The sequence below is a fragment of the Alligator mississippiensis genome, chromosome 1 (genome assembly GCF_030867095.1).
Source record: "Alligator mississippiensis isolate rAllMis1 chromosome 1, rAllMis1, whole genome shotgun sequence".
Taxonomy (NCBI): domain Eukaryota; kingdom Metazoa; phylum Chordata; order Crocodylia; family Alligatoridae; genus Alligator; species Alligator mississippiensis.
The window spans coordinates 222,294,548-222,320,429 of record NC_081824.1 but is presented as its reverse complement, the minus strand read 5'-3'; the positions used below and the strand labels follow the sequence as shown (position 1 = coordinate 222,320,429).

General features: G+C 42.1%; 1 long non-coding RNA gene across 1 annotated transcript in view; it reads left to right on the top strand.

Moving 5' to 3' along the window:
• LOC109286496 (uncharacterized) overlaps nt 1-24,043 on the top strand; it is a 99,116-nt gene extending 75,073 nt beyond the window's left edge. Inside the window, exons 2-3 of the long non-coding RNA XR_002094564.2 lie at nt 21,388-21,531; nt 23,781-24,043. This is a non-coding gene — a long non-coding RNA (uncharacterized LOC109286496). The remainder of the gene's footprint in view (nt 1-21,387; nt 21,532-23,780) is intronic.
• Nucleotides 24,044-25,882: the final 1,839 nt, after the last annotated feature.

Below are 25,882 nucleotides of genomic sequence, written 5' to 3'. Positions count from 1 at the left end.
TGGATGGAAAAGCTATCCTGTGCTGAGCTGCAGTAAATGCAGCCTTAAATCACAGCACATGGATAAGAAAAAATTAGAAATTAAGCTATAATCTTGAGAATTAAATTCTGTATCAAACAACCTTAAAGTCTGGCAGCTGGTTTGGAACTGATAAGAAAGGGACCAGCTAAAATGTTCCCAGGGTATGTTCTCATCCCTGGCTGGCATAAGAGTGAGTTACAAAGCATGAATCAGAGTCTAATTCTGTCAACCAGTGATTGGGTCCTGAGAGGCACTGGGCTGTGTGTTAACCTAACAATATGCTCTATTGAGTTATGGGAATTGTAGAGTCCTTTCCCCCCACCTTTAGCCTATTTTTTTCCCACACTGCCTCTTGTCCTTTTCATTCCAAAGCTTGCAGTGTATAAATACATATGTGCATTAGCTCATGTGTATAGTATATCAAAGTGCATTTTAAAATGACTTAGCATAACACTGTTATCATGCAAAGTGGAAGCAGCCCAAGACAGCACAACATATTGACTGTGTTTTTGACAGTTGGGCTCCAGTTATAACACAGTCATATGGGTGGGCGCAACCCTAAAAAACCTCAGCTTGCAAAGAGGGAGAATTAAAAGTGACTCTTCTCCCTGCACACCCCCTTTCCTCTTCATTTTTCAGTCTGCTCAGGTCTGGTGGCATCATGTAAACTCGCCTTTTATCATGTGTAACAAAGTAAACATCAGAGTGGTGACACTGAATAAAAACTCTGTGGGAGAAGTCACTGGGTTTACTTTAACTTCACAGAAACTAAACTGTATGAAAATTGAATATGTTCAATTTACTCTGCCTGAAGCCAAATGTCAGAAACACGTTAAAACATCTGTTTGCACTTACAATGTGACTGACTGCCAGTGATAAAATGTTTTTTAATATGGTCATGTGTCCAGAAAGGTGATATTAAATAGTTGGAGGTTGTACCTCCAGATCTTGCTTCATATTGAGCCTGATCCAAAGCCCACAACAGTCAATGGATGTCTTCCTTTTGTTTTCAGAGGACTATGGATGAAGTATATTGGAAGGGGCAGGCAGTCATATTTATCTGAAAAGAAACATTTCTGCTTAGTCAAGGATTGCGCTAAGTTCCCCTCAGTTATAGCTTGTGTATGGCTTCACCCTCTTTCATTTACTTTCAGTTTGAATTGAAATAAAATAAAATGAGATAAATGTTGCCTGGTTTCTACCTGTAACCATAAAGCAGTACGTATTTTGTATTTGCTCAGAACTAATTCTTGGTGTGCTTAAAATCTTGGCTAACATCCAATAATGCATTTGTAAATCTCATGAAAACTTGGCCTTGGCATCAGGTTTGTATTGAAACTTGAAGCAAGGAGTGTATTGCTTTTTTTTTTTTAATGCTGTCGCAGTTCCAAAAAGTTTCAACATCATCATAATCATTAGCAGTATTAATATTATTATTATGTCTAAGGGCTCCTGTTGAACCAACATAAAGTAAGAGACAGTTACTACCCCAAAGAAGTTACTCTTTCAGACTGTACTTAGCACTTCATGTACAGCAATTTTTTATCTTCAAAGGATTTGTGTTATTTATTTCTTTTTAAACTGAAGACTTAGGACAGAGATATTTATCTTCTGTCCTTTGATTGCTACATGCAGGTTTATTTCTTTTTCACACAGCTAAAGCACAAGCTATATATAGGCAGCCATTTTTTTGTTCTGCATCTCAGCTCTCTGTATTAAAAACAACATAAAGGATTTCCCATATGTGTGTGCCTCTTCTCACCCCTCCAGAAGAATCTTGAGGACCATGGTGCTAATCTGGAACAAATATTTTATCTACCTGTGCATTCTGGATTTATAGTTAAATGCAGTTAATCATCACATATTGGAATGGTTAAATGCCATACTTCTTTTTCATACCAGGCAAGGTCTACATCTGTGCCAGGTGTTTGTACAGCAATGGCACCTTGCACAATGGGCCACTGATCTATGATGGATTCTTAAATTCCACCATAATAATATCAATAAAAACTCAGCCAGGAATGTAAAAGAGGTGGTATTGATTTAATAGATTTCACAGATTTCTAGGGTTGGAAGGGACCTATTAAATCACTTGAGTCTGACCCCCTGGTCTGGGCATGAAAAAGTGCTGGGATCAAGTAACCCCAGCCAGCTGCTTGTCTAATCTCCTTTTGAACACTTCCAACGTAGGGGAAAGCACCACCTCCCTTGGGAGCCTGCTCCATATTTTGGCAACCCTCACCATAAAAAAAGTCTTCCTGATGTCCAATCTAAGTCTACTCTCCTTCAGTTTATGACCATTGTTTCTAGTAACCCCTAGGGGCGCCCTAGTAAACAGAGTATCCCCTATTCCCTGTTGACCCCCCCCCCCCCCCCCCCCAAGAATTTGTAGACAGCCACAAGGTCACCTCTCAGCCTTCTCTTGCTGATGCTGAACAGATTCAGGTCCCTCAATCTGTCTTCATAGGATCTTACCTGCAGGCCCTCAACCATACGTGTATCCCCCCTCTGAACCCTTTCCAGGATATCTACATCCTCCTTGGAGTGCGGTGCCCAAAACTGGATGCAGTACTCCAGCTGCAGCCTCACCAATGCCACATAAAAGGGAAGTATCACCTCCCTAGACCTGCTCATGGTGCACCTACTATTGCAGGAAAGAGTGTGGTTAGCTTTACTTATTACCTTGTCACTTTGGCGACTCATGTTCATTTTTGTGTTGACTATGACTCCGAGATCCCTTTCTGCTGCTGTGCTACTTAGAATGGTGCTTCCCAGTCTATAGGTGTATTGGTGATTCTTTCTCCCCAGGTGCAGCACTTTGCACTTATCTTTTTTAAGGTGCATCCTATTCTAATCTGCCCACTTCTGCAGTCTATCTAAATCCACCTGAATTTACTCCCTACCCTCTACTCTGTTTACTATACCCCATAGTTTGGTGTCGTCTGTGAATTTGGACAGAGTGCTTTCTACACACTCATCCAAATCACCAATGAAGATATTGAACAATACTGGTCCAAGGACAGAACCTTGGGGTTCTGTCCTTGGACACTACTGCCCACATCTCTCCAGGTAGAAACCGACCCATCCACCACCAGTCTCTGATCTTGCACCATGGAGGTGTCCCACAAGATCCCATTATATAATCTTTCTTTCTACCCATTACTTTACCTTATCCAACTTCCATTTCACAGTAACTTTTCATTCTTAAGAGTAAATCCATTCTACAGCTGGCAGGGATGAGCAATTGCATATACCCATTAGCTACAGGTGGCTAAGTTTAGGACAAGCAACTGTGTGTGGACAGATGATATGGTGAACAGAATAGGACATCAGTCCTGGGTGTAGAGTCTGTTTCTGACTCTTTAACTGTTTCTTCTATGGCTTTGGGCAATTCACTTTGTGTCCTTCTTTTTCTGCCTTATAGATTTACATTAGACAGGAATTCTGGGCAGGGACTGCCTCTGTGTGTCTGTCCTGTGGTCAGCACAATGGGGCTCTGATCTCAGAGAGTGCTTGAAGGTGCAGCCATAAGACAAAACATCAGAGTAATAATTAATGTCCTTGTATTCTTTGCTGAAGTGAAGTCCTCTGTGACAAGATTAGATGTATAGGTTCAATATTGTCTCCTTGCTATTTATACTCATAAAGAGCCTGCTGGTTTACTTTGTTGATTTCTAATGAATAGCCACGTCAAGGTCATAAAAAGTCTTATGCTTCCATTAAACAACCCCATTTAAAAAAAATTACATTTGGCATCACAAACATCACCTTTAGTTATAAGGATCTCACCTGGAGCTGTGGCTCTTGGTAAAACACCATCTAATGGTACCTGAGAGTGTCCTAGTTGGCAGGAAAGTAGCAGGTCTAGGGCCCTGTGAGGCTACCAAGTACTTTGCACACTTTGAGTGCATTCCCACATGCAGGGGTGTGCATTTGCCCCAGCACAAATACCAGCAAAGTGCCTTGCATGAGGATCTTCTGCCCAGCAAGAGGCTAAAGAAAGCCACAATATCCCATCTTTTTGTCTACTACTTTCATTCTAAACCCCAAATAAGATGAAGATGCTCCAAAACGGAGCATCCTCAGTAACTTTTCTCTGTGCTGCTTCCCAGCCCCAGCACTGTTTTCAAAATGGGAAGGGAGAAAGGGAGTGGAGGGAGTTTGGTTTGGGGTTTTCTCAGCTGGCACTGGAGAGTGGGATGGGTGGATTGGAGGCCCCCATCTCAGGGGGGCCTCCACTCCATCCACCCCACTCCATAGTGCTGACTGGGGAACCACCAGAATGAACTCTCTCCACTCCCTTTCTTCCCTTCCATTCTGAAAACAACACTGGGGCTGGGAGGGGCCATTGCTAGGGGATAGTGGCTTCATACTTATAGCCACTCTAAACAGCATCTGGATTCCCCAACCCCTGGGACCCAACAGTGAACATCTGCTGGGTCCGGGGACTCATTGTAACTGATGGTGCTTCCTGTGAAGTGCCATGAGTTAAAATGGGTAGCTGCTATCTGTCTGTTCCTTTAGAGTACTCACGAACGATTAACCACCCCTTTAACTGACATGTTTGCATATCTTTTAGTGTGCCACTTGATTAGCTGTATAAATCAGCATCCCCAGTCTGTCTGAGCACAGAAGGCTTGAGTCAGTCTGACATCATCACTGTGGGCCACGTTCCATCCACGACATGTGGACAAGTTTTACTCCTAGTCAGGGGGTTCTGGCAAGGCCCCTAGTCTGAGTGTAGCAGGACTAGTGCCAAGCAAATTTTGTTGTGTGAGCCTGGATTAAGCTCTACAGGAGACTATTTAGGGAAGCCCCATTCTAGCTCCACAGCCAAAACCACAGAAATCAGATTTTGATCAGAATAAAACTTTGAAAGGGAACGATCCAGATATAAAGTATTTTCCTTTCTTTCTTACTTTTTCTTTTTGTTTTTTTCAAGAAATGTCCCCTCTTCCCCCACCACATATTTTCAGAGGCAAATATCCCCAGTAAGCAATTACAGGATTTTCTCTAGCATACAAGGATTTTGTAGTGTGATGTTTTTCATCTGGCATGTCTTTGTCTGTTACTTTCATCGTGGGCTGTTCTGCTGAATAGAAGACAGACATTACTCAGAATGAGAACGGAGACTGTCTGTTTTTGAGTACTGAAGCTTTATTTAAAATGCATGCTTTGCCAGTGAAGTTTGCATGTGCTTCTCTTTTATGCTACAACTCCAGCCCTTCAGATGTGTGTTACAAGGCTGTAATGTTACACAGATCTGTTGCCTTCTAATAGGCATTAACATTACATTTTTTATTAACTATGCAATGAACTAGAGAAAAAAAGAGGGAGACACATTTGAAACAATTTACCTGCTTGTGTTATGTTTTCAGACACTCATCTTTCTACACATATGCTAGATTTCATAGAGAAAAAGAAATATGTGCATAGTCAAGGATTTCCCCTCTTCCTACCCCCCCCCAACTAAGAAAATGTTCACAGAAGGGCTTTAATAAAATAAAACTGGAAACATTCCCACAGCATTGCCATAGTTGCCAGTTTTATGAAAGGGCCTCTCTTCTTTAATCAGAAAGGCGATATATTAGCATAAGAAATGTGAACATAGAACCTTATTTTCGCTATGGCTAGTTTGGTAATGTAAAGTACTCATGAAGTTAATAGATATTACATTTATAATGTAAAGAGTGAGGAAAAATGAGAAATCGGGCCACAAAATTCTTTGGCTTTTAAGCTTTTCATTTACATCAAGGCTTGTTACGTTGCTTTGGTAATGTCTAAATGTAATATAGGGCTTGCTTCAAGACCCAGTTCCATTGCCAGCACAGCACATGAATCCAGGTGCTTTCTTTCCACTGATAACTAAATATTAAGGGCATGCGGTGAAATCGGGCCCCACTGGCAAAAATGAATTGGAAAAATGCACATTGAGTTCAATAAAACCAAGATTTCAACCTGATTTCTATTTAGACAAAAGCTATTTTACATCACGAACCCAAAGTAAAATAAAATTGTTCACAGGGGTGTAACATGACTTTTGAGCAACATTTTCAAAAGCTAGCAAGGTGACAAACTGATTTGTCACTGATCCACCCCTTTTGTCTTGACTAAAATAATTACCTGTTAAGACTCTTGAAATGTATCTCAACTAGCTGCTACCGGAGCTTTGTTTAGGTCAACGTATGTATAACTGCATTGTTTCTTTGATTTATCACTATCTGCAATCTGGATAATTATGATTACTCAAGAGGACATTCACAATGCAATCACATAAACTTCTTTTGAAAAGAATCTTAGTCCTTAGTGGGCACATCTATGCATGTACTCATGACTAAGTGCTCCCAGACAGGTGTCTACCCATGCAGGGAAGGGGAACCATATTTGCTGCTAACGGCAGCAAACTGGTCCCATTTCCTCGGGCCTTGCATTGGGCCCCTGCCACCACCAGGGGGAGTTCTAGGCTTCCCCTGAGTACTAGAGCAGGGGCTAGCAGGGAGCACTGTCTCCTGGCAGCCTGTCCCCTGGCTGGGGCTGGGACATGGCACCCTGCCCCCAGGGGCAGCCATGTGGGGACAATGTCCCCCCACCCCAGCAGCAGGGAGCTTCTGGCCTTGACTCCTTGATCAGGGGCTGAGGACTTGGAAAGATCTGTAGGAAATAGCTGGCTCCTGGCCCAATGCTCCTTGCCAGCCCCTGGGCCACCTCAGCCTCTGCCACAAGGGAGCTCCCAGTGCCAGCTCTGCACTGCAGGGCCAGCTCTGGGAGATCCTTATCTCCCAGTGCCAGCTCCCCAGTCACTGGGCCAGTACTTGAAGACACTTATCTCCCAGCAGGCCAGCACTAGGAGATCCTTACCGTGCCATTACTAATTGAAAGTAAATTTACTACTTTACTTATGATTAGTGTGGTTTACCGTGTAGTAAGCATAAGCATGTGTAGATGCACATGCTTACTGTCCAGTAAACTATGCTACTGCACATTTAAGCATCTTGGGTAGATGTGCCCAGTGTTCATTAAATGTATTGAGAGCACACTAGTGAGTTCTTTTCTTTGTCCACAGAACAGGTAGAAAAGGTACTAGCAGCGCAAGCTTCTCAAACTGCCTCACTCATGCCTCACAATATTCTTGGAAGAACCACTATAATAACAACAGGCCATGTATTGTGAAAGAAAACATGTGAGACATTTTCAGGCTATGCAGCCTCAACAATAAAGTAATAGACACAGCATATCATGGGTTAGTGATAGATCTCTGCTAGTTGAGGGTATACCAAGCAGCATATTGCCATGGCCAAGGTGGTTCATCAGTTATTACTGATGTAAAGGTGATAAAGAGCTAAACAGTGCCATCACCCATCAGTACAAATACTGGCTGCCAGTAGTGCCAGAAGATGAACAAACTAAAATGGATTGAATGGACTGTGCCATACTTTTTACCACATATTGTAGTTGTAGATAAGGATGTCAGTTCTCCTTCATAATCACCATTGCTCTCCCTCTGGACAGCAATGTGCGCTGCACCACCAGAGAGAAAGTGAGAAGGTACCACAATCTGTTCACAGATGTGAAAGCATCTAGAAAAGGTGACCTTAGTACTAGTAATCTTGTCCTGAATGGAGTTACAGTAAAAGCTCTGTTATCTGGCATCCCCCAGGAATAGGGGGTGCCAGTTAATCAAATATTCTGGTTAATGAAATGTGCACCGTCTGGTGCACTCCCCAGCATCAGTGTGCCAGGGGATAGGGAGCAGGGCCCTGAGCAGGCTGCTTTTCCCCATGTAGGCTGCTTTGCCCTGGGCCATGGGCCAAAGAAGTATCAAAGAAAAATTCTGCTCGCGGCGGTGAAACCCGGAAGTGGTACTTCCGGTTTCACTTTTGCCGTGTCCCTTGGATGCCAGTTAATAGAGTTTTCTGGCTAATAAAGTGCCGGTTAAGACAACACAGCTTTTGCTGTATAATAAAGTTTGTTGTGAAGGCCTTAAGAACACTGGAAGTGGACTGAACCCTGACACTCATTCAACAGTCACACTTTTATAGGCAATGAAGATTACCTATTAAGTTCTCTTTCTTTGAGCAAGTAGGCATGTCTGTTTGTCTGTTCAAGGCTTGCCATTTTATGTTTTGCATACACCATAGGCACATGCCATGAGCTTAGGCCATAACAAATCTAAATCAGGAATATGAATGTTTGGCAACAAATTATATTGTCACATGTCAATGATGAACATATTGTTCATGAATGGCACAGCTATGACTACATAAAGTAAAACAAGTTTTCCTCAATGAGTGTCCATAAAAACAAATATCTTGTCACATATTTTGCTTGTGCCTCGTGTTTCCAATATCTTATTTTGTTTTCTTTGGGGCCTTTTCTGTTCTCATTTTCCTTCCCCTTCTTCACTTGCTATGAAAACACTAGTACTAGTATAGTTAGATTTAACGCAGTATAAATCAGTTCAGTTGATATTGAACCGTGTGTGATGGTTATTCAGACACTGTTTATGATTCATAAATAAGAATCATTCCATTATTTGGGGGTAGAGATGTCCTTGAACTAGAACAACAAAACTAAACACCTCTGAACTTACATTTTTTAAAACTCTGTGAATGTCTTTATTTTTTTAGAATTGCTTGTATAATACTGATTCTGGACCTTTAAAAAGCTACATAGAATGACTTTTCTTATTGAGGCAGCTGACTACTGCATTGATGGAGCAAGTTTATAAACAATTTGGTTCTCTTATTTAACAAAAGTACAGATACAAGACTGCAATCGCTGCTGGGGTTTTATTGTATGTGAATTAGCATTAACACAGCCAGAAAACCCCACCAGATCTATCCATCTCAGAATTTTTTATTACTTTTTCCTCTAGCTCAGACACTCTTTTGCCAGACAGCCAGCTGTCTGCAGCCTTTTCTCCAAAACAGGTCCCTCTCCCACACAGAAAACTTTGGAAAACCAAGATAGTTCATTTATTTTCCAACTTTGGTTGTCTTCTCCAGTAATGGAACACATGATAGTAGTGAGCTAGGCCCTCGTGAACTTAAAGTTGGCTGTTGGAAAACTTCAGTTTCAGTTTGAGTTGGCTGGATCCTTTCTCTTCTCAGCAGGATCCAATAATATACATCAGGAGATTTGTCCCTGGAAATCTCCCACCCCTCTCAGTGGTACCCCTTGAGGTTGCTCTTACATTCACTTGTCTAGGAGATGGAAAATTACATGCTGGACTTGGGCTGAGATTTGCTTTCCAATATAGAAATGAAGGGTGGGGTATGCTCTGTGTTTCATTTGGAAATCAAAGCATTTGACTCTGTTTTTCATACTTTTCATCTTATAATAAATATTTCAGAGCTGTTTCAAAACAATGCACAAGCCTGGATAGGTTAGGGATTCAGGGTCTGACTATCACTTGTACTTGACGTGTCACATCGTGTCAGACTGCATCCAACCTGTGAGAGATCCTGCAGACAATTCATTTTGTAATTAGAGGCTGCCTATACATGGTGGTGGAGGGGGATGCATTTTAATTAGAGTGGTTCTCGGAGAGCCACTCTTAAAACGCTTCACTGACATGTGTATTAAGCCCCTGTGGGTTTAAAAATGGCCACAGGATGCCTTATCTAAACTTCATTTAACAAGGTTTAGATAAAGTACCCCAGCGGCCATTTTTAAACCTGTGGGGGCATATACATGTGATGATGAGGCCAAGCTAGAGCATTTTAATTAGAATGCAGAGCAGACTTGATTAATCTGATGCATTCTAATTAGAACGTAAATCAGCACATGTATAGGCAGCCTCAGTGCTCACTCTATGCTCTGTGATTCTCTTATGCCAGAGGATTGCAAAAGTATAAGTTAGAGAAGTTGTTCCAATTATTCTATCATTATATTTTCTGTCTTATATTTTATTTCCATTTGTAGACACACTTAAGAAAGGGATTTAGCTGTGCATTTTTGGCCCTGTGATATATCTTGGAAATATATCACAAATAATACCCAAGTGCAGCAGTACAATGACATTCCAAATGTTCATAGTTTTATTGACTCTCACAATATTGAAAGTTGCTCTTAAGACTCCAGTTCCTGGAGTCATGTGATCATGTAAGACTCTCAGCTTTCATTAAAGAAAAATTATGTTTCTAGAGCTGGGTGCCAGGACACAAGAAGAGCCCTTCACTGCCAGGCTATAGAAGCCCAGCTGGAGCTGCCCTGTGCCATCCAGTCACAGGAGATGGGTGTGGGAACATGGCAGAAGCAGTGGGGATGGTAAGACTCTACTATAGGTGGGTGGTACAGCACTGCTCCTGCTGTGTCTTGCCCCCACAGCTCCTACAGCCAGGCACCATGGGGATTCTCTAACTTGGCTTCTATGGCTGGGAGGCTCGGGGATGCTCCAGATGCAACCAAAGAGCACCCTCCCCTGACCCTCTGCCACCACCATCAAAGATTTTCCCTGGGCTCCAAAATTGATAGTTATGCCTCTGCAACTTGCAGACTCAAATCCCTTTACTCAACCCCCCTGCCCCAACCTACTTCCAAATGCAAGAGGAAAAAAAATCCGTCTTGCAAAATGGCTCATCATATTTGGGCTACATAAGGGAACAAATTCCAAATATGTGATTACCCTTGCAGACATTACCCTGCCAGAAGCCTTTTACTAATAATACCAATAGAAGTCAGGATGAGCACCTCTGTTGTGGCACCATGTCTCTCAGGTATGGCAGGGAATGGTAGCATTTTAACAGGTGCCACTCTTCCTGCAGGGAAAGCAAAGCAGCAATACAATAATATTGGGTATATCTTGATGATGGAGGTTCTGTATTTTTGCTGAGCTGTGGAGAAAAGAGCTGATTTTTTGAGGGAAATAAAGTCTCCCAAGCACCTTTTCAAAAAATAGGAATGCTGGCATTGTTAGGCTTTCCAAATGTTGCTGATGGTTACTGCCTCTCTACAACTAAGTTAACCATTAGTGCCCTAAAGATGCATATAGGCCCCTATACATTTTTCAAAAGTGCCCCTCGTATTAGCAGGAATTAAGGGTCAGATCCAGTTTGGTCCCAGAGGTGCCTTGTCATAGGGATTGAAACACCTAAAAAAGTAGACATTTGGTGCCATGAGGACAATCCAAATAGGGTTAGGTGCCTACGCACCAGCGGCAACAGCAGACAGGCTTTTCATCTGAGCTCAGTGTTGTCCCCATTAGTTAGATGTGGAGCCCTCTGGGGACTTATGTGGAGTTTAAACACCTCTTCTGCAACAATCTGGATCACAATAGACCTTAGGCAAATTAGGTATCTGGTGATCAAACTGGATCACTACTGAGAATTCTCAGATTCCCAACCTGTAGGCACCTTAAAGAACTTTGCGGTTCAAAGTGGGGCCTTGAACCGACTGCTGGAGCAGAACAAATCTGGACTGTTCTTTAGAATTTAGGCAACTAAATTCCACCCAACTGGGCATTTCTGGGATCAATATGGATCTGGCCTACCCTGCTTACAAGCTTGTGAAAATCCATTTACACAATTATCTTCAACCATAGGTGTGCCTACACACCTAAGAAAATACAGCCACTTTTTCTTTTGGTTTATAAGTAGACCTTTGCTTCTTTTGTTTAGTTTTTAAGGAGTGCAATATGGCAGATATTGCATTTTACACCACTGGTGGTTCCATTTCCGTGGTGAAGAGATCCCTAAATAAATAGGCTGTCAATTTGTTAAGCATGAGGGATCCATAAAAATAAAAGTTATGATTACAACAGGAATTTTCCCACAGTAAAAACAAAATAAAACGGTGTTTCTTCCATAAAAACAATATTTAAAATGAAACATGTGTTTCCTTCCTAACTCTTTTAGGCTGTTTTATAGGTCAACATTCTGCTCTTCCTTTATGAGGCGTTAGGAGAGTCAAACAAATGTGGATCCTTGCTTGAACCTATAGAAATATTGCAGGATCCTGATACAAATCCTACCAATGGCACATTACTGTTACTGAGCTAAAGTTTCATCTGTTCTTGTCTTCCACTGACAGTGGCTCAGAAGAATTGGGAGCAGGTTCCTGAAACTCTGCTGGACCATGCCAGCTGATTGCTGAGCCCAGCCCTGGCTCCTCTGGCAGTGCTGGTTTCACACATATCTGCCCCCCCCCCCCCCGGGGTGCTCTGCCTGAATTGAGGGCATGCAGGGGCCAATATAAGTTGACCACATATTTTTTATCCAAAAGGTTAGGTCGACTTATAGACCAGATCTACGAAAATCCTAACTTTTTGGATGAGAAAAATGGGGTTGACTTATACACCATATCAGCCTATACACTATGAAATATGGTAGTTATGCCAATTTTTTGCTCACTGAGGGCTTCCTGTTCTTGAGGCATTTCCAGAAAGAAAGAACTAGGAAGAAAGAACTCTGTTAAGGAGCAATATATATCTTCTATAATCAAGATAGGATCAAAGTAAGACCAAACTGAGGTATTGTGGATTAGGATACAAGGAGGTAGAGGGGAAAGGGACTTGGTAGAGGGGGATCTACTATAGACTGCCACACCAGGAGAAAGAGCTTGACCTGGAATTCTTCAGGTAGCTCTCAGAGGCCATCTGGTCAAGAGATACGGTTGTCATGGGTGACCTAAACTACCTTGACATCTGCTGGTAGGATTAGTCAAGAATTAATCACTCATGTAGGTTCTTAATCTGCATACAGGACCTCCATCTAACACAAGAAGTATATGATACCACTAGGGGGAATGCCTTGCTGGACTTGGTACTGGCTACGGGGGACAACCTGGTGGGGGATCTGCAGGTACAAAGCAACTTAGGGGATAGTGACCATCAATTGATTGAAATCACTATCTGACAAAAGGTGGGGAAAAATAACGAGCAGGGCTGAAGTGTTAGACTTCAGAAAGGCTGACTTCATTGTGCTTAGGATATTAGTTAGTGGGGCATTAAAGCTCAAGAGCATTGACAAAATGGGGGTACAGGAAGGGTGGTAATTCCACAAGGAAGTGATCCTTTGGGTGCAGAAGGAGGCAATCCCACTGCATAGAAAAGGAGGTAAAGGGGCCAAGAAACCCTCCTGGCTAAACAGGGAAATTCAGGAAAGCCTATAGGCAAAAAACTGTGGAAGCAGGGGATAGCTACCAAGGAGGAGTATACCTCCCTGGCTCGCACTTGCAGGGAATCAATTAGGAAGGCCAAAGCAGTATTAGAACTCAGGCTAGCAACAAAAATTAAGCCCAACAAAAAGTCCTTCAGGTACATTAGGGAGTAAAAAGAAGGCTCAGGGCAGCATAGGACCCCTACAGGATAGACAAGGACAGTTGGTGACGGATAGCGGGGACAAAGCAGAGCTCTTCAATGAATTCTTTGCCTCTGTATTCTTTAACTTGGATCAAACTTGACAAATCTCCCAAATGCATTACTGACAGAAGCAGGAGAAACACCAGCCCACCAGCTGTCAGTGCTGACCTAGTTAAGAGACACACTGGATGTGTTTAAATCAGTGGGACTGGATGAGCTTCATCCAAGGGTGCTGAAAGAGTTGGCCAATGTCTTAGCAGAGCCACTGGCATGTTTGTTTGAGCACTCATGGTGCTCAGATAGTCCCAGAGGACTGGAAAAGGGCCAATGTGGTCCCTATTTTCAAGAAGGGGAGGAAGGAGGATCTGGGTAACTATAGGCCGGTTAGTCTCACCTCTATCCTTGAGATATTCTTGAAAAAATTATCAAGGATCACATTTGTAGGCGTCCTGCGGCTAATATGCTGAAGGGCAATCAGCACAGGTTCATAGCAGGTTGATCCTGCCTGACTAACCTTGTTTCTTTCTATGACCAGGTCACTAAGAGCTTAGATGCAGGAGTCATGGTAGATGTAATTTACTTGGACTTTAAGAAGGCCTTCGACACAATATCCCATCCAATTTTTATAAACAAATTGAACAGGTGTGCCACAGACGACTACACAGCCATGTGGGTGGCAAATTGGCTTAGGGGTCACACCCAGAGAGTGGTGGTGGATGGGTCAGTATTGAGCTCGAAAGATGTGGGCAGTGGAGTCCCCCAAGGCTCAGTCCTTGGGCCAGTGCTGTTCAACATCTTCATCAGCACCTGGATGAGGACCTGGAAAGCACTCTGTCCAAATTCACAGATGACACCAAACTATGGGGCAAAGCAAACACACTGATGGGAAGAAACCAAATCCAGGTGGACCTGGACAGGTTAGAGAAGTGGGTAGAGAACAATAGGATGCAGTTCAACAAGGACAAGTGCAAGGTGCTGCACCTAGGGAGAGGGAATCATCAGCATACCCATAGGCTGGGAGATGACCTTCTCAGCAGCACAGTGGCAGAAAGAGATCTCAGAGTCACTGTCAACTCCAAGATGAACATGTGTTGTCAATGTGATGAAGCAAGAAGAGCTAATCGCACTTTGTCATGCATTAGTAGGTGCATCATGAACAGGTCCAAGGAGGTGATGCTCCCCCTCTTTGTGGCACTGGTCAGGCCACAGCTAGAGTACTGTGTCCAATTCTGGGTGCCGCAATTCAAAAAGGATGTGGAAAACCTTGAGAAGGTCCAGAAGAAGACCACTCATATGGTTAGAGGCCTGCAAGGAAGGCCTTATAAGGAAAGGCTGAGGGACCCGGACCTTTTCAGCCTCTGCAAGAGAAGGCTAAGGGGGGAATCTTGTGGCAGTATACAAATTTATCGGGGGGGGGGGGGCAGCAGGGAATAGGAGATGCTCTGTTTACCAGAGCACCCCTTGGAATAACCAGAAAAAACAGCTACAAGCTGATGGAGAATAAATTCAGGTTGGACATCAGAAAGAACTTCTTCATGGTAAGGGTCACCAGAATCTGGAATGGGCTTCCAAGGGTGGTGGTGCTATCCCCTAACTTGGGGGTCTTCAAGAGGAGACTGGACAAGCACCTGGCTGGGGCCACTTGATCCCAGCACTTTTTCCTGCCACTAGCAAGGGGTCAGACTCGATCGTTTGAGGTCCCTTCCAAACCTATCATCTATGAATCTATGAACTAAACTCTGCCTCTTTGGGCTGCAGGACAGTGGTTTGGGTCAGAGTCCACTGACTTCCATGGAAGTTATATGCACATACTGTAAGGCTAAAGTTTTGCCTGTTAGCCTGAGGTGGGCCTTTCTTCTGTCTTGACAACATGAAGGTCTAAGCTGTAGCTTCAGTTTACAGTCTACAGGAAATCATGCCTGGACAAAAATTATGCTAAGATGTGGAATCAAGTAGCAATGGAACCAAATCTACCTGCCCATCCCATGGTAAAAAGCACCTCTGGTCATGAAGGATAGAAACAACCTATGCTGTAAAAGCATGCTTCATGCCAATAGGCCTCAGTGCTGAAGTGTTGTCATTTGATAATCAGGACATGTTTGTGATTAATTTGTAAAGCCTGCAGTGTCCCATTGGCAGGAAAACTAACATTTCATAGATTCATAGATTCATAGATGTTAGGTTTAGAAGGGACCTCAATAGATCATCGAGTCTGACCCCCTGCATAGGCAGGAAAGAGTGCTGGGTTCAGATGACCCCAGCCAGATGCCCATCTAGCCTTCTCTTGAAGACCCCCAGGGTAGGGGAGAGCACCACCTCCCTGTGAAGAAGCTCCTCCTAATGTCCAGTCTAAATCTGCTCTCTGCTAGCTCATGTCCATTATTTCTTGTGACCCCCCCAGGGGTGCCTTGGTGAGTAGAGCCTCACCAATTCCCTTCTGCGCCCCCATGATGAATTTATAGGCAGCCACAAGGTTGCCTCTCAACCTTCTCTTGCGGAGGCTGAAGAGGTCCAGGTGTCCCAGTCTCTCCTTGTAGGGCTTGGCCTGCAAGCCCTTAACCATATGAGTGGCCCTTCTCTGGACCCTCTCCAGGTTATCCACATCCCTCTTGAAGTGCGGCGCCTAAAATTACATGCAGTACTCCAACTGCAGTCTGACCAGCGCCCAATAGAGGGGAAGTATCACCTCCTTGGATCTGTTTGTCATGCATCTGCTGATTCATGATAAAGTGCAGTTAGCTTTGCTGATGACTTTGTCACACTGACGACTCATGTTCATCTTGGTGTCCACTAGGACTCCAAGATCCCTTTCTGCTTCCGTGCTACTGAGCAGGTAATTTCTTAGGCAGCAGGTGTGATGGACATTTCTCCTCCCTAGGTGCAACACTTTGCATTTCTCCTTGTTAAATCGCATTCTATTGTTTTCTGCCCATTTGTCCAACCTGTCCAGGTATGCCTGTAGTTGTTCCCTGCCTGCCGGTGTGTCCACTTCTCCCCACAGTTTTGTATCATCCGCAAACTTGAACAGAGTACACTTCACTCCCTCGTCCAAGTCACTGATGAAGACATTGAAAAGTATCAGTCCAAGGACCGAGCCTTGCAGGACCCTGCTGCCCACGTCCTTCCAGGTCGATACCAACCCATCTACCATCACTCTCTGGGTATGACCCTCTAGCCAATTTGTCATCCACCGGACTATGTAATCATCCAAGTCACAGCCTCTTAACTTGTTCACTAGTATGGGGTGGGATACCGTATCGAAAGCCTTCCTGAAGTCTAGGTAAACAACATCAACCACTACTTCTGCGTCCAGGTGTTTTGTAACCTGGTCATAAAAAGAGAGTAGATTAGTCAGGCATGATCTACCTGCTATGAACCCATGCTGGTTTCCCTTCAGCATAATTTTTCCTGCTGGGCTCTCACATATATGAGCCTTAATAATCTTTTCAAAGACTTTGCCAAGGATGGAGGTGAGACTGACTGGCCTATAGTTGCCTGGATCTTCCTTTCTCCCCTTCTTGAAAACAGGGACTTTTCCAGTCCTCCGGGGCGTGGCCTGCGTGCTATGAGTGCTCAAATATTCTTGCCAGTGGCTGTGCAATGACATCAGCCAGTGCCTTCAGTACCCTTGGATGGAGCTCATCCGGGCCTGCCGACTTAAATGCATCCAGTCCTTCCAAGTGACTCTGCAACATCTCAGGGTCAATGCTTGGTGGTCTGGCACTTTGCTGTTGCCTCTCTACAATCCCATTGTGAGACTTGTCTTGCCCCTTGTTAAGGAACACTGAGGCAAAGAACTCATTGAGGAGTTCAGCCTTGTCCCCCCTGTCTGTCACCAATTGCTTTTGCCCGTTCAGTAGTGGTCCTATACTGCCCTGGGCCTTCCTTTTACTCCCTATATATCTGAAAAACAATTTTTTGTTATCCTTAACTTGGGATGCCATTCTCAGCTCCATGGTAGCTTTGGCCTTTCTAGCTGCCTCCCTACAATTACGAGCTGGGGAGGTATACTCCTCTTTGGTAATCTCTCCTTGTTTCCACTGCCTATATGCTCCCCTTCAGCACTAGCAAAGCAGTGAAATCAGTTTGTTAGTTCACAATCGAAATACTTTACATCCTGGCAAAGGGTAAAGTGTACTGTGAACTTAAAGGGCAAGCAACAGCAATTTCAGGGACATAGGCTGCTGTTATCTAATGTCCCAGCAAAGAGTTGAACAGCAAACAAAACCATTGGCTGAAATGCCTGGAAAGTAATAATAATAGTAAACAGCTGTAAGGCTTGACATGCTCATGGTTTCCACAGCTCAGTCCCTGGATCATACGCTTTATTGTTATAGGATAAGTATTTGAGATACAGAGAAGCTGCAAAGCATGGCAGAGGGTGGGGAAATAAGTATGTATATAGTGCAGCAAATAATTCAAATCATTTTTGGATAGTATGAGAAAGCAACTGCAGTCACCTAGCAGCTCAAGTGCCAGAGAGGACCTTAGGAGACGGAATTAATGGGACACAGAGTAAAGAGCCTCCAACCCCCCTCCCCCCCAAAATATCTGCCCTTCATCCAGCAGAAAGAATATGCATGACACCGACCCAGGTTGCAACAGTAAGTGTTGATGCACTATCATAGATCCCGCAGACAGTCTGGCAGCAAAGCTGTTGTTCTTGTCTCAAACCAGCACAAGAAAAAATATTTATATTTCCCATAGGACTCAATCCAAAATCTTTTGACTTCAGAGGGAGCTATTTCATTGACCTCAAAATGCTCAGAGAACTTGTCCATCATACATTTCAGCCTGCCAGCATTCTTGCAAGAGCCTGAAGGAGCACTTTGCTCCTCCGGTAGCTTTAATGTGCATGTTTCTTCTCACTCACTGTGTCCAGCCCTCACTTTCTATTCATTAAATTTGTTTTTCAGTGGTTGATGCTTGCTGGTATGTAGCACCTGCACAGTAGGGACCCTGCTGCACTGACCAGGTCAGGAGTGTACTAGCGTTATCCCTCCAATATGTTTATAGTGTACTGCTTCTAAAGTGTTTGGGTCTATCTTTTATTTTCTCCTCCCTCCAACACTGCATGTGAGACAAGACAATCAGGTCCTTTGCGTATGCAAATCTCTCTCTCTCTCTCCTTTTACACGGGGATCCACATGGTTTGCCTTTAGAGGATGTTTATCTTCAGTGTGAAACACTCTTATGCAAAACTGATGATTTTACCTTCCCTTTAGATAAATCCTAGCAACAGGCAAAAGGTTACTGCTTGTATAGGCAAGTTCATTGTTCTGGTGTGCATAGCATGATGGAATCATCATCAGATTAGTCCAGTGTCTTTGAAAGGGATTTGGTTTCTACAGCTTCAGTTGTTTCTTGCTTGTCTTTGACATTTTTATGGTTGCACCAGAAAGGTTGACCAAACTGGAGATTATGCAAATTTCTCACAATGGAGAACTCATTGTCTTTAGATTGACAACAACAAAGGAACAAGGTGTGGAGTTTTAATACAGGTGTGGGAGGTATTTCCCATCAATATAATAAAGCAAATCTCCCACACAGTACTGTTTACTTACAGTAGCAATACATTGATTAATTTTACTACCAGAATGCAAACTAAAATCTAGTGTCAGGGGGTCAGGCTAGATGATCTGTTCAGGTCCCTCCTGACCCCTCGCTACTATAAATGGAGCTACATGGATTTATACTAGCTGAGAGAGCAAGGTTGTTCAATGACCCTAAGGACATGTGACCACAGCACAGTGACCCTAAGGACATGTGACACAGCACTTTACAGATACTCAAGCTAGCTCTAAGCACACTAGTTTGGGTACATAAAATGGTACAGGCTTGTTAGTTCAGCAGGGTAAATTAGTCCTGGTGGAGCACTGTGCTGACAGCTGTTCTGCTTCTTGTAATCAAGCTCACTAGGATAGCTCTACAGAGTATCTCACTATGTAGTGTAGACGTATCCTAACTCTACTAGTATATGCATGCACACAGATTTATGTGCAGTACTTGCATGATTTTCTGATGTGCTTGGTGCATATTTAGATCACAACTTGCATGATGTACATATGCCTAAATGCAAATATTGGAAATCCGCAAGACTTTGGAGCAGTGAAGCAAAGTGTATGTAATAAAGTACTTCTCTGAAGGGACTTAGTAATGAATAGCACTGGTCAAAATATTTTTGATAGAACAATTTTCCATTATTTTTATCAAATTTGATATGATTTATGTAAACGTGTCAATTTTGACAAGGCAGGCTAGGTTCTTTGGGTAGACTTGGTATCTTTTATTAGACCAACTAAATAGCTGGAAAAATAGTCTTCGCAAGCTTTCAGGTATAAATACCTTTTGTCAGGCTGAGGAAGCATCTGCAGTTGGTGTGCTCTTCCTGGGTGGAATGAATAGTAAAGAAGCCAGAGGCTGGTATGCATGCAAGAAAAGCAGTCAGTGAAAATGTCAATTGAGGGGTCAGTGGGTGAGAGACAGGTGGGGGGTGGGGGTGGGATGAATGTAGCTGTTAAATAGTGGAGAGGTACCTGGGGAATCAGATGTTAGGCAGGCTATAATGTGTCACAAATCCAATGTCTATATTTAGTCCATGGATTTTTGTATCCAGTAGGTTGATGAAGTGAAGTTCATGGACTTGACTGTGAAAGGTGTTTTGTAAATTCCCTTTGAGGATTGGAACTGAGAGATTGGAGAGAGGGTGGCTTTCTTGTGAGAGATGTGCTCCCACAGGTAATCAGGTATTTTTGTTTTTAATAGATTTCCGGTGCGTTTTCATTCTGGTGCGCAGTTGTTGTTTGGTCTCTTCTACATATTTTCCGTCAGGGCATTTAGTGCATTGGATGAGATATATTACATTTCTGGAGGTGCAGCTGTTCCAGGAATCCAGGAATGCTGATGGCTCTGTTGTGGGGTGTAGTAATTGTGGGGGCGGTGGAGAAATGTTGGCAGGTTTTACATTTCTTGTCCTGGCATGGTCTGGATCCATTCAGTGTGTTTTGGGCTGTAGGAAGTTTGCTTCTGGTGATAAGGTTAGCGAGGTTCGGTGCCTGTTTGAAGGCTACAATGGGTGGTTCTGGGAAGATCTCTTTAAGAATTGGGTTTTCTAGTATGGGTTGCAATTGTTTGAGGATTTTCCATACAGGTTCCAGGGAGGAATGATATGTCATAACCAGTGGTATGCAACCAGCGGGGGATTTTCTTTTGTGGTGTGCAACCAGTGGGGGATTTCTTTCTGTACTGCAGCAATTATTCATGTGCTACCTGGATGGCTGTTTCAAAAGCACGATTTGTATCTGCTGGTGTTATGTGTTCTCCAAGGTAGAAAAGGAGCTAATTTATAACATGCAGGCCTGTGAAAATGCAAATAAATGGTAGTTTGAATGACAATAGGTAGAGATAGGAGGGGAGGGGAGGGAAAGGGAGCAAAATATGTGAAGGAATGCAAGTGGTTAGCTACAGGATGGTTACCTGGGGTTATCAGATGGCAGGCTGGTTGTAATATGTCATAAATCCAATTTTTTAGTCTATATTTAGTCCATGATTTTTTGACAACTTTTTAAATGGGAAAATAATTTGTTTGGACTTTTTCTGGTAAGGAAATTTTGTTTTATTTTGACTTTCTTATTTGGTTTGACATGCTATATTATGTTATATTTAATATTTATACTTAATATATTACAACATTGCCAAGTGAAATTCTGTTTTGGGGTTTAAGGTTTCCAAATCAAATTTTTCTTGGAATTTCTGTTCTGCAGGAATTTTTTGAAGTTTGACGTTTTGTTCTGATTCAGAACAATAATACATTTTGGAATGTCAGAATTTCCCGCGGGGCAGAAATCCTGTTTTCAAATCAGCCCGACTAATGAGCAATGAAAAACCTCCTCTGATTGCCCATAGAAGACTTGGCTCCTGATCGCTTCTGGAATTTATTCAAAGAGCAAAGATCAGGAGGATATTAGGAAGCAGTCTCATTATGGTTCATTCCCAAAAGGCAAGAGAAGAGGCCAGTAAAGAACTTGATTATTTGTCTCACCCACCAGCTGTCATTTCTATTCCAGATGCACCTCATCTCTTGCCAATGTTCCTTGTTAAGAAAAAAAAAAGTTAGCTTAAGAACATAAGATGGAAGCAAGTCAAAAGTGCAGAATCCAGATATGATGTGAAATGAGACACAAATACATGCCTCTCCCCTGGAGATCAGTGTAAGTCATCACAACTCACCTTTGGATTGGTAGCGCCTCTTTAAGCTGGAACTAAGTTAAGTATGATTTTCAATAGTATGTTTGTCTAATCTGTTAGGTAAAAGGCATCTATTACTGCAATGCTTGAGCACCTCATAGTCTCTGATTAATTTGTTCTTGTTACACTGCTATTTCTGAGAATCCAAACCTTCATCTGTAGCTCTATGACATCAGTAAGAATCTTTCCTTTTATTTCAGTGGTAATTGAATCATATCCCAAAGTGACACGCCCAGTAGAGCTGATAATCTGGCCTATATTCAGTCTAAAAGTATTTCCCACCATTTTATTATATATGCATACACCATGATTTAAATGTACATATTAAGAAAAAAGTCATGTTGCATCTACTTTAGCCATCACTATACAATGAGATGTTAACATGCAACATTATTTCACAGTGAGCTATGGTACAGATGCTCAATAAAAATGCTGGAAAGTTTTGATGAACTTTATCACAATAGTCTATAAAGATTTTTTTGTGCATTTAACCAGTCTGTATTGAGGTATCCCTTGGTAAAATAATAAAAAAAAGCACTTACATTTTGAATGTTTTTGGCAGTACTTGACTGACTTTCAATGCAGTGGATTTGCTATGGTAGTTTCATAACAGTAAATAGTCCATGGAGACATGAATATGAATATGATGCAAGAAGATATTTTTTTGCCAAGGGTGGAAACTGAAATAGTTTACTTTACAAAATGTTATGCTTTTGATACTATTTACACTGCAAACAGAAGGCCAAATTGCAGTCTCTCAACCTAGGCTGTAACAATTAAACATTTTGCCTGTATTACTAAATTTTACAGCGTCTCGGAACTATTGCCAAGAAATGACCATAATGCAAATACTATTAAGTGGTGGATAGGAGAGCTGTCTACAAGTAATGGAAGGGTGTAAATCCCACAGAGGGAGAGGAAGTAGTTACTGTGATACAAAAGGGTATAACTAAGAATGAATGGGATGAAATTGAGCAAAAGGACATATTTAGGCTGTACATCAGGAAAAACTTCTTAATGGTGAGAATTATTAGAGTAGACTGTGGTATATTCTCCCCAGGAAAGTGGTAGGAGACCTATGTATTAAGTTATTTAAAACCAAGCTAAGGAAAGTACTCAGGAGTACACTGTAGGGAGCTAGCTCTGCTGTTGGCAAGGTGGGGGAGGGCAGAAGTGGTATATTTGATGATCTAATCACTAAATCTCTTCCTTCTCTAGCTTCTATGGTTTGTATAATATTACTGGCACGCCACAGATTAAGTACTTAACTTTGGATAGTAAAATGAATTTACGAGGTAGAAATAATTCTTTATGTGCTCTAGTATATACATATCATGCTTACATCACGTTTACTTTTACTGTCTTTCATTTGTGCTTACTTATAAGAAAAGGATGAAGTCCTCCACTGCATTGCAATATTGAGGGATGTACATTTAGCATTATGCAGTAACATTTTGAAAGGAGAATGTTAGATACTTTTGCTTTTTATTGAAAATGGTAGGACCTTTCTAATTCAGTGACTTCTGTATTATAAAGACATGCATGTCAAAATATTATATCTGAGTAAGAGTAGGTCAGAACAGTGACTAGGCAATATTGTGCATGAGTGAAGTTCTGTATCTAATTGTTTTCTAGTTTCCTCTCATTTTTATTGCTCAATTCCTTTCCCTCATATTTTAGATGCCTACAAACTGTAGAGACCTGTTTCTGACTCTGACTAATGTGCAATGAGATAAGAAGTCCTTTGTGATTGTATCCTGACAAATGAAATAAGAATCTGGGAAGCTTGTAAAAGAAAGTATTTCAAAGAAAAAAATCTTGAAGTACGAAACTTTAGCAATGCCCGCTTTAGGGAGGAAATATGCAGGGTAGTCCATCTTCATTTTCAGGGTTTGGGACACTGAGAGTACTGTTTTCAGTCCTCAGTCATGATGGATGTGCCCTACGGTAAATACTTGAAAAATAAGCTATGGACCACCTGCCCCCAATTTGAGTCACCACAAGGCTCAGAGGGCAAGTGTTGTTCAGAGACACCTGTACCATGGGAGGTTTGGAAAGGCATTTATCTCTTAGAGATGACAGTCTGAAGCACTGTTGTTGGCTTCCCCCAAGTACCGTCATTCAAATATTTTACTGCCTTAGGCCTGTGCTGATTGAAAAAACCAGGCACTGAACTATCTTCTTATTTTTATTCTCTTCTTTTCATACACAGAACTGGTATGCTAAGAGACATGAAGCATATCAACGCAGCTGTGGGTCTTCAAGGAGATACTCACTGACACTTCCTTTTCCCAGCAGAAGGAAGAACAGCTGTTATAGTGCAGTACTGAGAAACTGCTGTTAAAATAATTCATTGTAAAAATTATTAATCCCAAAGGATGTCAAGGAATAATTATTATACTCTTCTATTGTTACAACAGCTCTAAATTGGTCATATACATTATTAATAATTCTTTCCTTGGTGTTTGGAGAATACTTTTTTATTCCACAACATCTGCCTCACTGTCTTTAGAAATGTAAAAGAAAGAGAGATCCATTTTATTTAGTAGGTGAAGGAGGGTCTTACCATTTAGCCACTGGAGTTAGTTCTTTTCTGTGGTCAGCCTTCTCTTATGTTCCTCAGTGCACCACTGAGGGTGCATCCATGGTGTATGCCCAATGAGCCTTGAGAGGGATGGTCCTGAACACACTCCACCAGCAAAATCCCACTTGCATGCATCAAGTCTGGAAATGGAATAGTGAAGCCATGCTGGGGGTGTCACTATAGCCAAAACTAAACATGCTGAAGCCAAAGGTCTTGACAATGATGCTGGGGAAATGTCTTGGATGTTGTTTCACTGACTTATTTTTAGGTTTAGCATGTGGGAGTGGGTGAATAGCATGTGCTAGCCCAGAGCACATTGGGGATGTGGTGTAGACATAGCCTGCATTTTTCCTGCCTGAGCCCCTCCTGTAAGGTGGGGATAAGAGTGCTTCTTCTCCCCCATCCTGTGTCTGATGTGTCTATTTACAGTGCAAGGTCTCCAAAAGAGAGATTATCCCTTATTATGTTTATGTAGAGTGCCTTGCATTGCAAACCTTTGTCTTCACTGAGTGCTTCAGACTTTTTCATAAAAAAAATTGTAAGTAAAATGTTCAGTCCTTTGATCTGAAAATTCCCATTGTGTCAACTATGAATCTAGTTCAAATTAAAAAAAAAAATGTAAAATGACAACAGTCATTTCTAGACCTACTGATGGTGGAAAATATAACTGAAAAGTGCAAGTTATCATTTGGGAAAACAACATGAAAGAGTTGATCCTGTGACTACTCTTGCTCGTAAATCCTCTCCCTGTTAATGAGAGGGTATGGAAGCCCTTAGTTTGCAAGTTGCCATCCTCCACAAATAGGTGGTGAACATTGGAGAACAGATTAATTTCCAGAAAGGGTTTAATTAAAACAAAAAATGTTACAACCCCTCCCCACCCCCAAAAATCTAATCTTTATTGGCACCCATGTGATTAATGAATTCTGCGAAGATTTGGAACAATGAGATTAATGAGTCCTAGAGGACACTAACAAATAAGATCTTATTTCTTTCTACCACAGCTAACTACTGTCTCACACAGAGTGTTTCCTCTTACTTAGTTTGTAAAAGACAAGGCCCCCTTTCCTGTTCACGTTCAGTTCAATAGTAAAGCTCTGATTGACTTCAGGACCTAATAGAGTGAAAAGCTGAGTTTTCTTTAGCACTTTTTAGAGAAATACATTTGAATGATATGTGCTATTAGCGTGATATTTCAGACTGGACAATGATTTATATATTTCATGGGAGGACAAGATTCCTGAGGCAATGACTCATTGTTTTAGTCTGGAATAATTCCAGTGGGAACCTTTTTATGTACTGGTTGATACATACCTTACATGGTCTTAGTTTGGGACATATTTTTTTAATGTCATTCATTTTGTCTACTAATATGTGTGTTTTGCCTATTAAAATTAAACTGTCTCTTTCTCTTCCAACTTGAACCCACTTCATATTTACCCACACCTTATATGGCGAAGCACTGTGTGCACACAGGGGAAAAAGGGGTGGATTCATTGCAAATGGGAACTTCTTTTATCAAGAGGAAAAATGTACATTAGGCACATTTTTTCGCATATTAGTTTTGACCCAATGACAGAAAATGCCCAAATGACTGCCTACATTTGTAATTCTAAAGCAGCAATATAGATCTCTGGAATAAACTGGATCCTGGGGTATGAGAACACAAAGACAAGCCAATGGGAGTAGCTCATGCATAGTTGAAGACATAGTTTGATCTCATTTCTCCT